Consider the following 12278-nt stretch of genomic DNA (forward strand, 5'->3'; position numbering starts at 1 on the left):
TGAAAGCACCCTTAATTTTGACGACAGGTTGTAATGAAAATCTGCTTGGTTTAGATTTGTTAAAACGACTATATGCGACATTGTACTGTTCTCCGGAAGGAGTACAGCTTACTTTGGGTAAAAGACTCACCTCTCCGATGTACTTGTCAATGGACAAACTCCCGCCGGAGCTACGTTCACTCCCTGATTCTCTTTGGGCGACTGGTCCCAATGATGTAGGTCTACTAGAAATTCCACCGTATGTAGTAACTTTGAAAGCGAATGTGAAATTTCCAAGAATTCCTCAATATAAAATATCGAATGAAGGTGAACGTGCACTCTTATTGATTGTGCAAGATTTGATTAAAAAAGGTGTGGTTGAAGAAACGCGAGGAAATGTTTGTAATAGTCCTGTATTGCCGATTTTGAAACGAACAGATCCTACAAAGCCTCCAGTCTATAGGTTTGTCATAGACCTTAGAGAAGTTAATAAGATTGTAATTCCGCAGTTTCCTGTAGTGCCAGACATTACTGCTTTGTTAACATTGATTCCTGCTACAGCTACATGGTTCTCAGTCATCGACTTGAAGAATGCCTTTTTCAGCATTCCGATAGCCGAGGAAAGCAGAGATATTTTTGGCTTCTGTTTAGGAGGTCGCAGTTTCAGATTTAAACGCGCTCCACAAGGCTACTGTGAAAGTCCATCTATTTACAGTCAAGCTTTAAAAAGCCAGTTAGATTCTTTTGTCCTTCCTCCAGGCTCTGCCCTAGTACAATACGTAGATGATCTTTTGGTGGCTGCCGATGACAAGGAAACTTGCAAGGCAGCTACAATTTCACTATTGCATCATTTGTCTAATTTGAATCATAAGGTGTCACCTTCCAAAATGCAATATTGCTGCCAAGAAGTAACCTACTTAGGTCATCTCTTGTCAAAGGAGGGAAGGAAGTTGACCCCAGAAAGAATAAAAGCAATTATGCAAATGAGTGTTCCACGCACACAGAGGGAAGTACGTGCCTTTCTAGGTATTACCTCTTACTGTAGGCAATGGATCCCAAATTTTTCACTTTTAGCAAAGCCGTTGGTAGCTTTGACTGGGAAAAATGTTCCGAGTCCGGTGCCATGGTCTGATGAATGTCAAGAGAGTTTTGCTGAATTACGAAAAGCTTTGTGTTCAGCTCCTGTATTGGGCACACCTGATTACAGTAAGCCATTCACGCTCTACGTTCACGAAAGAGAAGGTTGCGCGTTGAGTGTCTTGACACAGAAGTTTGGTGATAAACAACGCCCTTGTGCGTATTTCTCATCAACATTAGATCCGGTAGCTAGAGCATTGCCTAGTTGTTTGAGGGCTACAGCGGCAGCTGCAGCTTCCATTCGACAATCTGCTGGTTTGGTGATGAACAATATGCTAGTGGTCATGGTTCCTCATGCAGTGGACACACTCATGAACCGAACGAAGACACAACACCTTACTAGTGCGAGATTATCTGGTTACGAGCTGACGTTATTAGCGAGTCATATTCAGATCAAAAGATGCAATGTATTGAACCCAGCAACATTGTTGCCGACTGATCAAGAGTCGAGTGATTCTGAGCCACATGACTGTTATTTCAAAACGGAGGAAGAGACAAAAGGTCGTATCGACTTGAGAGATACTCCTCTATCCGACCCAGATGGTACGCTGTATGTGGACGGGTCATGTTTTAAATTGGAGAATGGTGATGTGACTGCTGCCTACGCGGTAACGACTTTGAAGACGATTGTGGAGACTGCAAGAGTGAGTCAGAATTCTGCCCAAGCTGCAGAGTTAATAGCTCTTACGAGAGCGTGTGTTTTAGCTGAGGGAAAGAGAGTGAATGTGTTTACAGATAGTCAGTACGCATTTGGCGTGGCCCATAGTTTTGGCCGGTTGTGGAGAGAAAGGGGTTTCATTACGTCCCATGGGACTAAGATTCAACATGGTCAGCTAGTTAACGACTTGTTAGAATCTCTAACCTTACCGACTGAAGTTGCGATTGTGAAGTGCAGTGCTCATAAAGCAATCACGGATGATGTTGGTCGGGGGAATGCCTTTGCTGATGAAACCGCTAAACAGACAGCTAGAGACATGATGAGTAGAATGTATGTTGCTACGTCTGCAAGATGGATTGCTGAGTCTGGAATGTGTGAGGACACAATGGAAAGTGTGAAAGAGATTCAGAAAGAAGCGACTGAGGAAGAGAAACGCGTATGGAGAGAAAGTACGGGCAAATTGGACTCGAATGGATGTTGGATCGATTTGACAGAACAGCAGCGTTGGATGTTGCCTGATGCGTATGTGCTTGCAGTAGTGACGATGGCGCATGGAGTGGCGCACATAAGTTCTAAAGGGATATGTAAGATGTTAGCTCCGGTTTGGAAGAATGAGGGAATCAGTAAGTGTGCAGAGAGAGTGGTGAAAAATTGTATGGTGTGCTTGATGCATAATCCTGGCAAGGGAACTCCAACTCCAGCTGGTCATTTTGCTCCTCCTTCCTGTCCCTTTGAAGTAATACAGTTAGACTTCATTCACATGGAACGCTGCAACAATTTAAAATACGTCCTGGTGGTGGTTTGTGCTTTTTCCAGGTGGATAGAAGCATACCCACTAAAGGACAACACTGCTTTATCAACTGCCAAAATTCTTCTCAAAGAATTTTTCCCTAGGTTTGGAATGCCACGGATTGTATGGTCAGATAACGGAAGTGAATTTATAGGGAAAGTTATGCAGAGTGTGTGTGCTGGTCTAGGATTGAAACAAAAATTTCATAGTGCAAACCATCCCCAGTCTGCTGGTTTAGTCGAGGGTTACAATGGCACCCTCAAGCTTAAAATAGCCAAAATTCAAGCATCCACAGGTTTGGCTTGGCCAGACGCACTTCCTTTGGCCTTGTTATCAACGAGAGCAACAGTGCATTCTAGAATAGGGCTTTCTCCATATGAGATTGTATTTGGCCGCCCGGCAAATGTCTGGGGTGTGCCAAGGCCTAAACAATTCTGCTCCATTGAATATCCTATGTTGATAGACTATCTTTACGACTTGACTGCTAAATTAAGTCTTATTCATCAACAGGTCTTTGATGCTTTGCCAAAACCTCCGGAGAGTCCAGGGCATCAGCTGAAACCCGGCGACCACGTGGTGGTCAGAAATTTTGCGAGGACAAAGAATCTTCAGCCTCGCTACATCGGCCCCTTCCAAATCCTGCTGGCGACGAGGACAGCTGTACGTGTTGCTGGTCGCAAGCACTGGATCCACGCTTCTCACGTAAAGCGTGTTCCACTGCCGCTGCCCTACGACGACTGGGTGAAGAAGGGAATTGGTGCCTCCGAATCTGAAATAACTCCAAAATTTGTCCCTTTCAGCGATGCCGATTTGATTTCTGACACTTTGAAACGTGACTCTCCTCTTGAAAAGACTTCTTTGAACATTGAAAATTTGTCTCCAGCATCAGAAGAAACTTTGCCATCTGCGAACGTAAACTCTGCAACAGCTGCTAGTGATACACTATTCTCCGATCAGACAGTACCAGCGAAGCAGAAATACAACCTTAGAAGCCATAAAAAGAACTAATAAAGCAGGCAACTGCATATTGTGATTTTGATATTTATATACATTGGACTTTTTTGCTTTTCAGCCAGGAAGTTTGCTATTGTTTATTGTTTTTAATAAATTGCCTTGCCGTCTGGGTAGCCGTAGGGTCGTGGCTGTGTGCCTAGTTTGAATTTGCAGGGGTCTGACACAAGGTCGATCTTTCTGTTAGTACTGGGAACTCCCAGGGCTGACAGAGGCATTTTCATCTACGTACACATCATCAGTGGTCGCGAGCGGATTGTAGAAGATGGAACTTCCTGCGCTGCAACGAGAAAATGTGATTTACGTTCGCAGAAACAGACTAAATAGAATTCTTCATAGCAAATGTTTCTTGATGCAATGTGCCATTACATTTTTGATTGTTTTAGCAACACTGGTGGGTGGAATTGTCTTTAGCATAAATTTGATTTTTGTGCCAGTATCTACAGTACCTCCCCTTGATCCTGCTATTTCTACTGTTTCTTCTATACACTCTTTTCACTCGTTTCCGGAACATGAGCAAGCTCGACGCTCAGAATTCATTAATAATACTTTTGTACAGCTCTTGCACCAACACCAACTGGTAGTTAACACGACAGACTGTTGGGTGTGTGGCTTGATACCCCACACTATGGATAAAGGTATTCCCTATCTGGTTTTGCCTTTCAGCTACAATGGATCATTTCAGGCCCTTCAAACCATCTTTGCTTATGCTCTTGAGACCTATCCTCCACGTCCACCACGTTCCACTAAATATAACTCTGCCAACAAAGCTTTAGTCCAGGGAATTATTGACATGGTCAAAGACGTCAATAATACTCCATCTTACCCTAGAGACGAATTGCGAGTATATTTAAGTTGGAATACTTCAGAGTATCGCCTTAGTTTAGGAGAAAGCAAGCGTAAAAGCTCAACTCCAATCTGGGTCGTACCTCACCGAGGTCAGGTCTGTTTGCAAGGTAATGGGAGAAATCCGAGAGCTCAGCTAGGGAGGAGTGAGTGCGTAGAGACTTATGTGTTTCCGGCTAACTCTTCCCCTGCCTTTCTTACTGCTAGGGGTACCTATTTCATTTGTCGAGACAGAGCTTATACATGGTTGCCTGCCGACTTCTCAGGATCATGTTATATTGCTCGATTATTGCCTCCGACATACACTGCTTCACCGGATTACCACAGAATAAGAGTAGCTAGAGGTGTTTTCAGTAAGGAAGATACAGCTGGTCAGGAAGCTGGAGACTTCTTCAAAGGCTTCCTTCCGTTCTGGGGGCCTATGGCCAATAGTAGAAACATACGTCAGCTAACACGGGTAGTTGAATCTACTATTACCGAAACTGCTGGTGCCCTTAGCAATCTGACAGCTGAGCTTCAGGCGGATAGGCTCATGACATTGCAGAACCGTATGGTTCTAGATGTTATACTTGCAGATCGAGGTGGGGTATGCAGAATGATCCAATCGAGCTGCTGTGTCTTTATTCCTAATAATGCTCCAACAGTTTACGAGGCGATCTCTAAGTTGCACAAGATTTCGGACTCCATACATGTAGATGAGGGAAACTGGTCCTTTATGGAGTGGGTTTGGACTCTGATCTCAGCGTGGGGATGGAAGGTTCTAATGGTCATTGGTGTCATCTTAATATTACTATTCTCATGTTGTCTGATTATCCAGTGTGGTCCTGCTCTGTGTAGTCTTTGTGCTACAACCTGTTTTAGGAAACCACCTGCATTTGGAGAAAAGACACGAGAAAGGATGATGATACAACAACATGTCACTGACCTGATGAGCATAGAACTAGATTCAGACATAGATTGAGTAATTGCCTATGTAAGGGCAAAAGGAGGGTCTGAGGTTCCGTGACGGTTCCGTGACGACTTGAACCCGTGTTTTCAAGTTTGTCGGAAATACATAAAATTAGTATCAGCGAACCGCAAATGATCCATTTAGTATATCCTAGTGTTTTCGCTACGCTACGAGCAAGAGCACTCCTTCCACTGACACATTTCTGATACACACACGGCATCCATCTTAGATCGTGGCCGCCATTTTTGTGGTTCCTTGCCCTCACATATGCAATAGCCTCTGATCATTTCATTCACTTCACTTTGATTAAAGACACGTAGCCTTAGCCGGAGATTCACCTCTTACATGACACGTGCACCTTAAACCAGATCACGCTGAAGCTGCATGACTCGACAAAGGCTGCCTCCTCTGCCCGAGGCCAGCCCACCTGAACTGGTTTTCCTGTCCATTGTACCTGATCATGATTAGGCGGCCGAAGCCGGTAGCCTTGCCCATTTACAACCCACAAACATCTCTTATCCCGCTTTTCTATCTTCTGCACCTGGCTCTGCTCCTTTCCTTCTGGGCCTTTATTAGGGGGAGGTAACGAACTTTACGATGAGGCGGTCCGGGTCTTGAATGCAATATTGACAAGGGATTGTGATGGACTGGTGGGAACCCCTCTTCGTGATGTTTGGTATCAGATATTATCGACAGTTCCTGTGTAACGCCAAATATTTATTGTTTAGAGACACAAAGGTTTGGGAATGTACCGACATGTGAAATATTTGCCTAGAGCACAATTTTTAGTATATAAGGAGCAACCCACTTTGTACAAATCGAACAGTCTCCTAGATTCTGCCCATGTGTAGATTCTGTGACTTCTGTGTCCCTGCAGTAATAAACCTTTGGTCTTTGACGCCACCATCGAGAAGCCCGTGTTTCTGTTCATTTGTGCACCAAGGCAGGTGGGACTCCGGGGTCTTTGGGTGTTGTACCCTGACACCTCTGGACGGAACCAAAAAGTCCAGAACTCCACTGGCCCAGTGCATCATGGGAACAGGGCAGACTAAACTACCAAGCCAATTCTTCACCAGAAAGGAGACAAGCTACCGGGGACCGGTTTCTGGCATTTCAGCCGTCTTCGGCCCGGCTTGCTTGAATCCTGATGGTGCAGTGAGAAAGGAACTCATGTCTGAGTATACCCTGCTACACCTATAGTGGCCAAAAACGATTCAGAAAAGGGGGTGGTGATGAACAGAGTGTCTGAATTAAGCAGACCACTCTTACCCAGTCCAAAGATCAGGGCTTGATCCATCACCGTTATTTATCTCACTGCACCATCCCAGCTCAGAACCTGGCTATATGCAAATCAGTCTGTCCCTGGCCCAGTGCATCATGGGAACAGGGCAGACTAAACTACCAAGCCAATTCTTCACAAGAAAGGAGACAAGCTACCGGGGACCGGTTTCTAGCATTTCAGCCGTCTTCGGCCCGGCTTGCTTGAATCCTGATATTGCAGTGAGAAAGGGACTCATGTCTGAGTATACCCTGCCACACCTATAGTGGCCAAAAACGATTCAGAAAAGGGGGTGGTGATGAACAGAGTGTCTGAATTAAGCAGACCACTCTTACTCAGTCCAAAGATCAGGGCTTGATCCATCACCGTTATTTATCTCACTGCACCATCCCAGCTCAGAACCTGGCTATATGCAAATCAGTCTGTCCCTGGCCCAGTGCATCATGGGAACAGGGCAGACTAAACTACCAAGCCAATTCTTCACCAGAAAGGAGACAAGCTACCGGGGACCGGTTTCTGGCATTTCAGCCGTCTTCGGCCCGGCTTGCTTGAATCCTGATGGTGCAGTGAGAAAGGAACTCATGTCTGAGTATACCCTGCTACACCTATAGTGGCCAAAAACGATTCAGAAAAGGGGGTGGTGATGAACAGAGTGTCTGAATTAAGCAGACCACTCTTACCCAGTCCAAAGATCAGGGCTTGATCCATCACCATTATTTATCTCACTGCACAATCCCAGCTCAGAACCTGGCTATATGCAAATCAGTCTGTTCCAGGCCCAGTGCATCATGGGAACAGGGCAGACTAAACTACCAAGCCAATTCTTCACCAGAAAGGAGACAAGCTACCGGGGACCGGTTTCTGGCATTTCAGCCGTCTTCGGCCCGGCTTGCTTGAATCCAGATGGTGCAGTGAGAAAGGAACTCATGTCTGAGTATACCCTGCTACACCTATAGTGGCCAAAAACGATTCAGAAAAGGGGGTGCTGATGAACAGAGTGTCTGAATTAAGCAGACCACTCTTACCCAGTCCAAAGATCAGGGCTTGATCCATCACCGTTATTTATCTCACTGCACCATCCCAGCTCAGAACCTGGCTATATGCAAATCAGTCTGTCCCTGGCCCAGTGCATCATGGGAACAGGGCAGACTAAACTACCAAGCCAATTCTTCACCAGAAAGGAGACAAGCTACCGGGGACCGGTTTCTGGCATTTCCGCCGTCTTCGGCCCGGCTTGCTTGGATCCTGATGGTGCAGTGAGAAAGGGACTCATGTCTGAGTATACCCTGCCACACCTATAGTGGCCAAAAACGATTCAGAAAAGGGGGTGGTGATGAACAGAGTGTCTGAATTAAGCAGACCACTCTTACCCAGTCAAAAAATCAGGGCTTGATCCATCACCGTTATTTATCTCACTGCACCATCCCAGCTCAGAACCTGGCTATATGCAAATCAGTCTGTCCCTGGCCCAGTGCATCATGGGAACAGGGCAGACTAAACTACCAAGCCAATTCTTCACCAGAAAGGAGACAAGCTACCGGGGACCGGTTTCTGGCATTTCAGCCGTCTTCGGCCCGGCTTGCTTGAATCCTGATGGTGCAGTGAGAAAGGGACTCATGTCTGAGTATACCCTGCCACACCTAAAGTGGCCAAAAACGATTCAGAAAAGGGGGTGGTGATGAACAGAGTGTCTGAATTAAGCAGACCACTCTTACCCAGTCCAAAGATCACGGCTTGATCCATCACCGTTATTTATCTCACTGCACCATCCCAGCTCAGAACCTGGCTATATGCAAATCAGTCTGTCCCTGGCCCAGTGCATCATGGGAACAGGGCAGACTAAACTACCAAGCCAATTCTTCACCAGAAAGGAGACAAGCTACCGGGGACCGGTTTCTGGCATTTCAGCCGTCTTCGGCCCGGCTTGCTTGAATCCTGATGGTGCAGTGAGAAAGGGACTCATGTCTGAGTATACCCTGCCACACCTATAGTGGCCAAAAACGATTCAGAAAAGGGGGTGGTAATGAACAGAGTGTCTGAATTAAGCAGACCACTCTTACCCAGTCCAAAGATCAGGGCTTGATCCATCACCATTATTTATCTCACTGCACAATCCCAGCTCAGAACCTGGCTATATGCAAATCAGTCTGTTCCTGGCCCAGTGCATCATGGGAACAGGGCAGACTAAACTACCAAGCCAATTCTTCACCAGAAAGGAGACAAGCTACCGGAGACCGGTTTCTGGCATTTCAGCCGTCTTCGGCCCGGCTTGCTTGAATCCTGATGGTGCAGTGAGAAAGGGACTCATGTCTGAGTATACCCTGCCACACCTATAGTGGCCAAAAACGATTCAGAAAAGGGGGTGGTGATGAACAGAGTGTCTGAATTAAGCAGACCACTCTTACCCAGTCCAAAGATCAGGGCTTGATCCATCACCGTTATTTATCTCACAGCACCATCCCAGCTCAGAACCTGGCTATATGCAAATCAGTCTGTCCCTGGCCCAGTGCATCATGGGAACAGGGCAGACTAAACTACCAAGCCAATTCTTCACCAGAAAGGAGACAAGCTACCGGGGACCGGGGACCGGTTTCTGGCATTTCAGCCGTCTTCGGCCCGGTTTGCTTGAATCCTGATGGTGCAGTGAGAAAGAGACTCATAGCTGAGTATACCCTGCCACACCTATAGTGGCCAAAAACGATTCAGAAAAGGGGGTGGTGATGAACAGAGTGTCTGAATTAAGCAGACCACTCTTACCCAGTCCAAAGATCAGGGCTTGATCCATCCCCGTTGTTTATCTCACTGCACCATCCCAGCTCAGAACCTGGCTATATGCAAATCAGTCTGTCCCTGGCCCAGTGCATCATGGGAACAGGGCAGACTAAACTACCAAGCCAATTCTTCACCAGAAAGGAGACAAGCTACCGGGGACCGGTTTCTGGCATGTCAGCCGTCTTCGGCCCGGCTTGCTTGAATCCTGATGGTGCAGTGAGAAAGGGAATCATGTCTGAGTATACCCTGCCACACCTATAGTGGCCAAAAACGATTCAGAAAAGGTGGTGGTGAGGAACAGAGTGTCTGAATTAAGCAGACCACTCTTACCCAGTCCAAAGATCAGGGCTTGATCCATCACCGTTATTTATCTCACTGCACCATCCCAGCTCAGAACCTGGCTACATGCAAATCAGTCTGTCCCTGGCCCAGTGCATCATGGGAACAGGGCAGACTAAACTACCAAGCCAATTATTCATCAGAAAGGAGACAAGCTACCGGGGACCAGTTTCTGGCATTTCCGCCGTCTTCGGCCCGGCTTGCTTGAATCCTGATGGTGCAGTGAGAAAGGGACTCATGTCTGAGTATACCCTGCCACACCTATAGTGGCCAAAAACGATTCAGAAAAGGGGGTGGTGATGAACAGAGTGTCTGAATTAAGCAGACCACTCTTACCCAGTCCAAATATCAGGGCTTGATCCATCACCGTTATTTATCTCACTGCACCATCCCAGCTCAGAACCTGGCTATATGCAAATCAGTCTGTCCCTGGCCCAGTGCATCATGGGAACAGGGCAGACTAAACTACCAAGCCAATTCTTCACCAGAAAGGAGACAAGCTACCGGGGACCGGTTTCTGGCATTTCAGCCGTCTTCGGCCCGGCTTGCTTGAATCCTGATGGTGCAGTGAGAAAGGGACTCATGTCTGAGTATACCCTGCCACACCTAAAGTGGCCAAAAACGATTCAGAAAAGGGGGTGGTGATGAACAGAGTGTCTGAATTAAGCAGACCACTCTTACCCAGTCCAAAGATCACGGCTTGATCCATCACCGTTATTTATCTCACTGCACCATCCCAGCTCAGAACCTGGCTATATGCAAATCAGTCTGTCCCTGGCCCAGTGCATCATGGGAACAGGGCAGACTAAACTACCAAGCCAATTCTTCACCAGAAAGGAGACAAGCTACCGGGGACCGGTTTCTGGCATTTCAGCCGTCTTCGGCCCGGCTTGCTTGAATCCTGATGGTGCAGTGAGAAAGGGACTCATGTCTGAGTATACCCTGCCACACCTATAGTGGCCAAAAACGATCCATGATCAGTACCAGGTCTATGTTCCACTGTGAAGTCCATCCCCTGTAGGGAAATGGACCACCTAAGCAGTTTGGGGTTTTCACCCTTCATCTGATTTAGCCACAAGAGGGGCTTATGGTCGGTCTGAATCTTGAAGTGAGTGCCAAACAAGTATGGCCTCAGCTTCTTCAGGGCCCAAACCACAGCAAAGGCCTCCCTCTCAATAGCTGACCAATTCTTCTCTCTAGGGGTCAGCCGTCTGCTTATAAAAGCAATGGGCTGGTCTTGACCATCAAAATTCAGTTGAGAAAGAACAGCTCCCACACCCAACTCAGAAGCATCTGTTTGGACAATGAATGGTTTGGAGTAGTCCGGACTCTTGAGGATAGGCGCCGTGCACATGGCCTGCTTTAGGTCATCGAATGCTTTTTGACAGCTCGCTGTCCACTGAACCTTTTTTGGCATTTTCTTACTTGTCAGTTCATTTAATGGTGTCACGATGGACCCATAGTTCCTGACAAACTTCCTGTAGTATCCAGTCAGGCCCAAGAAAGCTCGAACCTGAGTCTGGGTGGTTGGAGGAGCCCAGTCCCTGATTGACTGTATCTTGCTCTCCAGTGGCTGAACCTGACCTCCACCTACAAGGTGGCCCAGGTATACAACCTGTGTCTGCCCTATCTGGCACTTGGTGGCCTTGATAGTGAGACCTGCTGCTTGCAGGGCCTCTAACGTCTTCCGCAGGTGGACCAGGTGATCCTCCCAGGTGGAGCTAAAGACAGCAATATCGTCAAGATACGCCGCACAGAAGTCATCCAGCCCAGTAAGGACATGATTCACCAACCGTTGGAAGGTGGCAGGTGCATTTTTCAGACCAAAGGGCATCACCACGAACTGATAATGCCCACCAGGGGTTGAAAATGCTGTCTTAGGCTTGGCGTCCTCAGCTAACCTGATTTGCCAATACCCAGCTGTCAGGTCAAACGTGCTTAAGTAGTTGGCTGAAGCCAGCCTATCAATAAGCTCGTCTGCCCTTGGTATTGGGTGGGCGTCAGTCTTAGTGACTGCATTGAGACCCCTGTAGTCTACGCAGAACCTCATCTCTCTCTTACCACCCTGGGTGTGAGGTTTCGGCACTAGAACTACGGGACTAGCCCAAGGGCTATCCGAGGGTTCAATGACTCCCAGCTCCAACATTTTCTGCACTTCACTTTTGATGCAGTCTCTGACGTGATCAGGCTGCCTGTAGATTTTACTCTTTACGGGCAGGCTGTCACCAGTGTCGACTTCATGGGTGCACCAATCGGTCTGACTGGGTGTCAGAGAAAACAGATGTCGGAACGACTGAAGAACCTGTTTACAGTCGCTCTGCTGATGGTCGGAGAGGCTGCCGCAAAAGACAACACCATCTACCGAGCCATCGTCAGGATTCTGAGAGAGCAGGTCGGGGAGAGGGTCACTCTCCTCCTCCTGTCCCTCATCTATGGCCATGAGCAAACTCATGTCCTTCCTGTCGACATATGCTTTTAGCCTGTTGACATGAAGCACCCTGTGGGGGCTCCGGGGAGT

Source organism: Lissotriton vulgaris, chromosome 7 (genome assembly GCF_964263255.1).
Source record: "Lissotriton vulgaris chromosome 7, aLisVul1.2, whole genome shotgun sequence".
In the NCBI taxonomy this organism is placed as follows: domain Eukaryota; kingdom Metazoa; phylum Chordata; class Amphibia; order Caudata; family Salamandridae; genus Lissotriton; species Lissotriton vulgaris.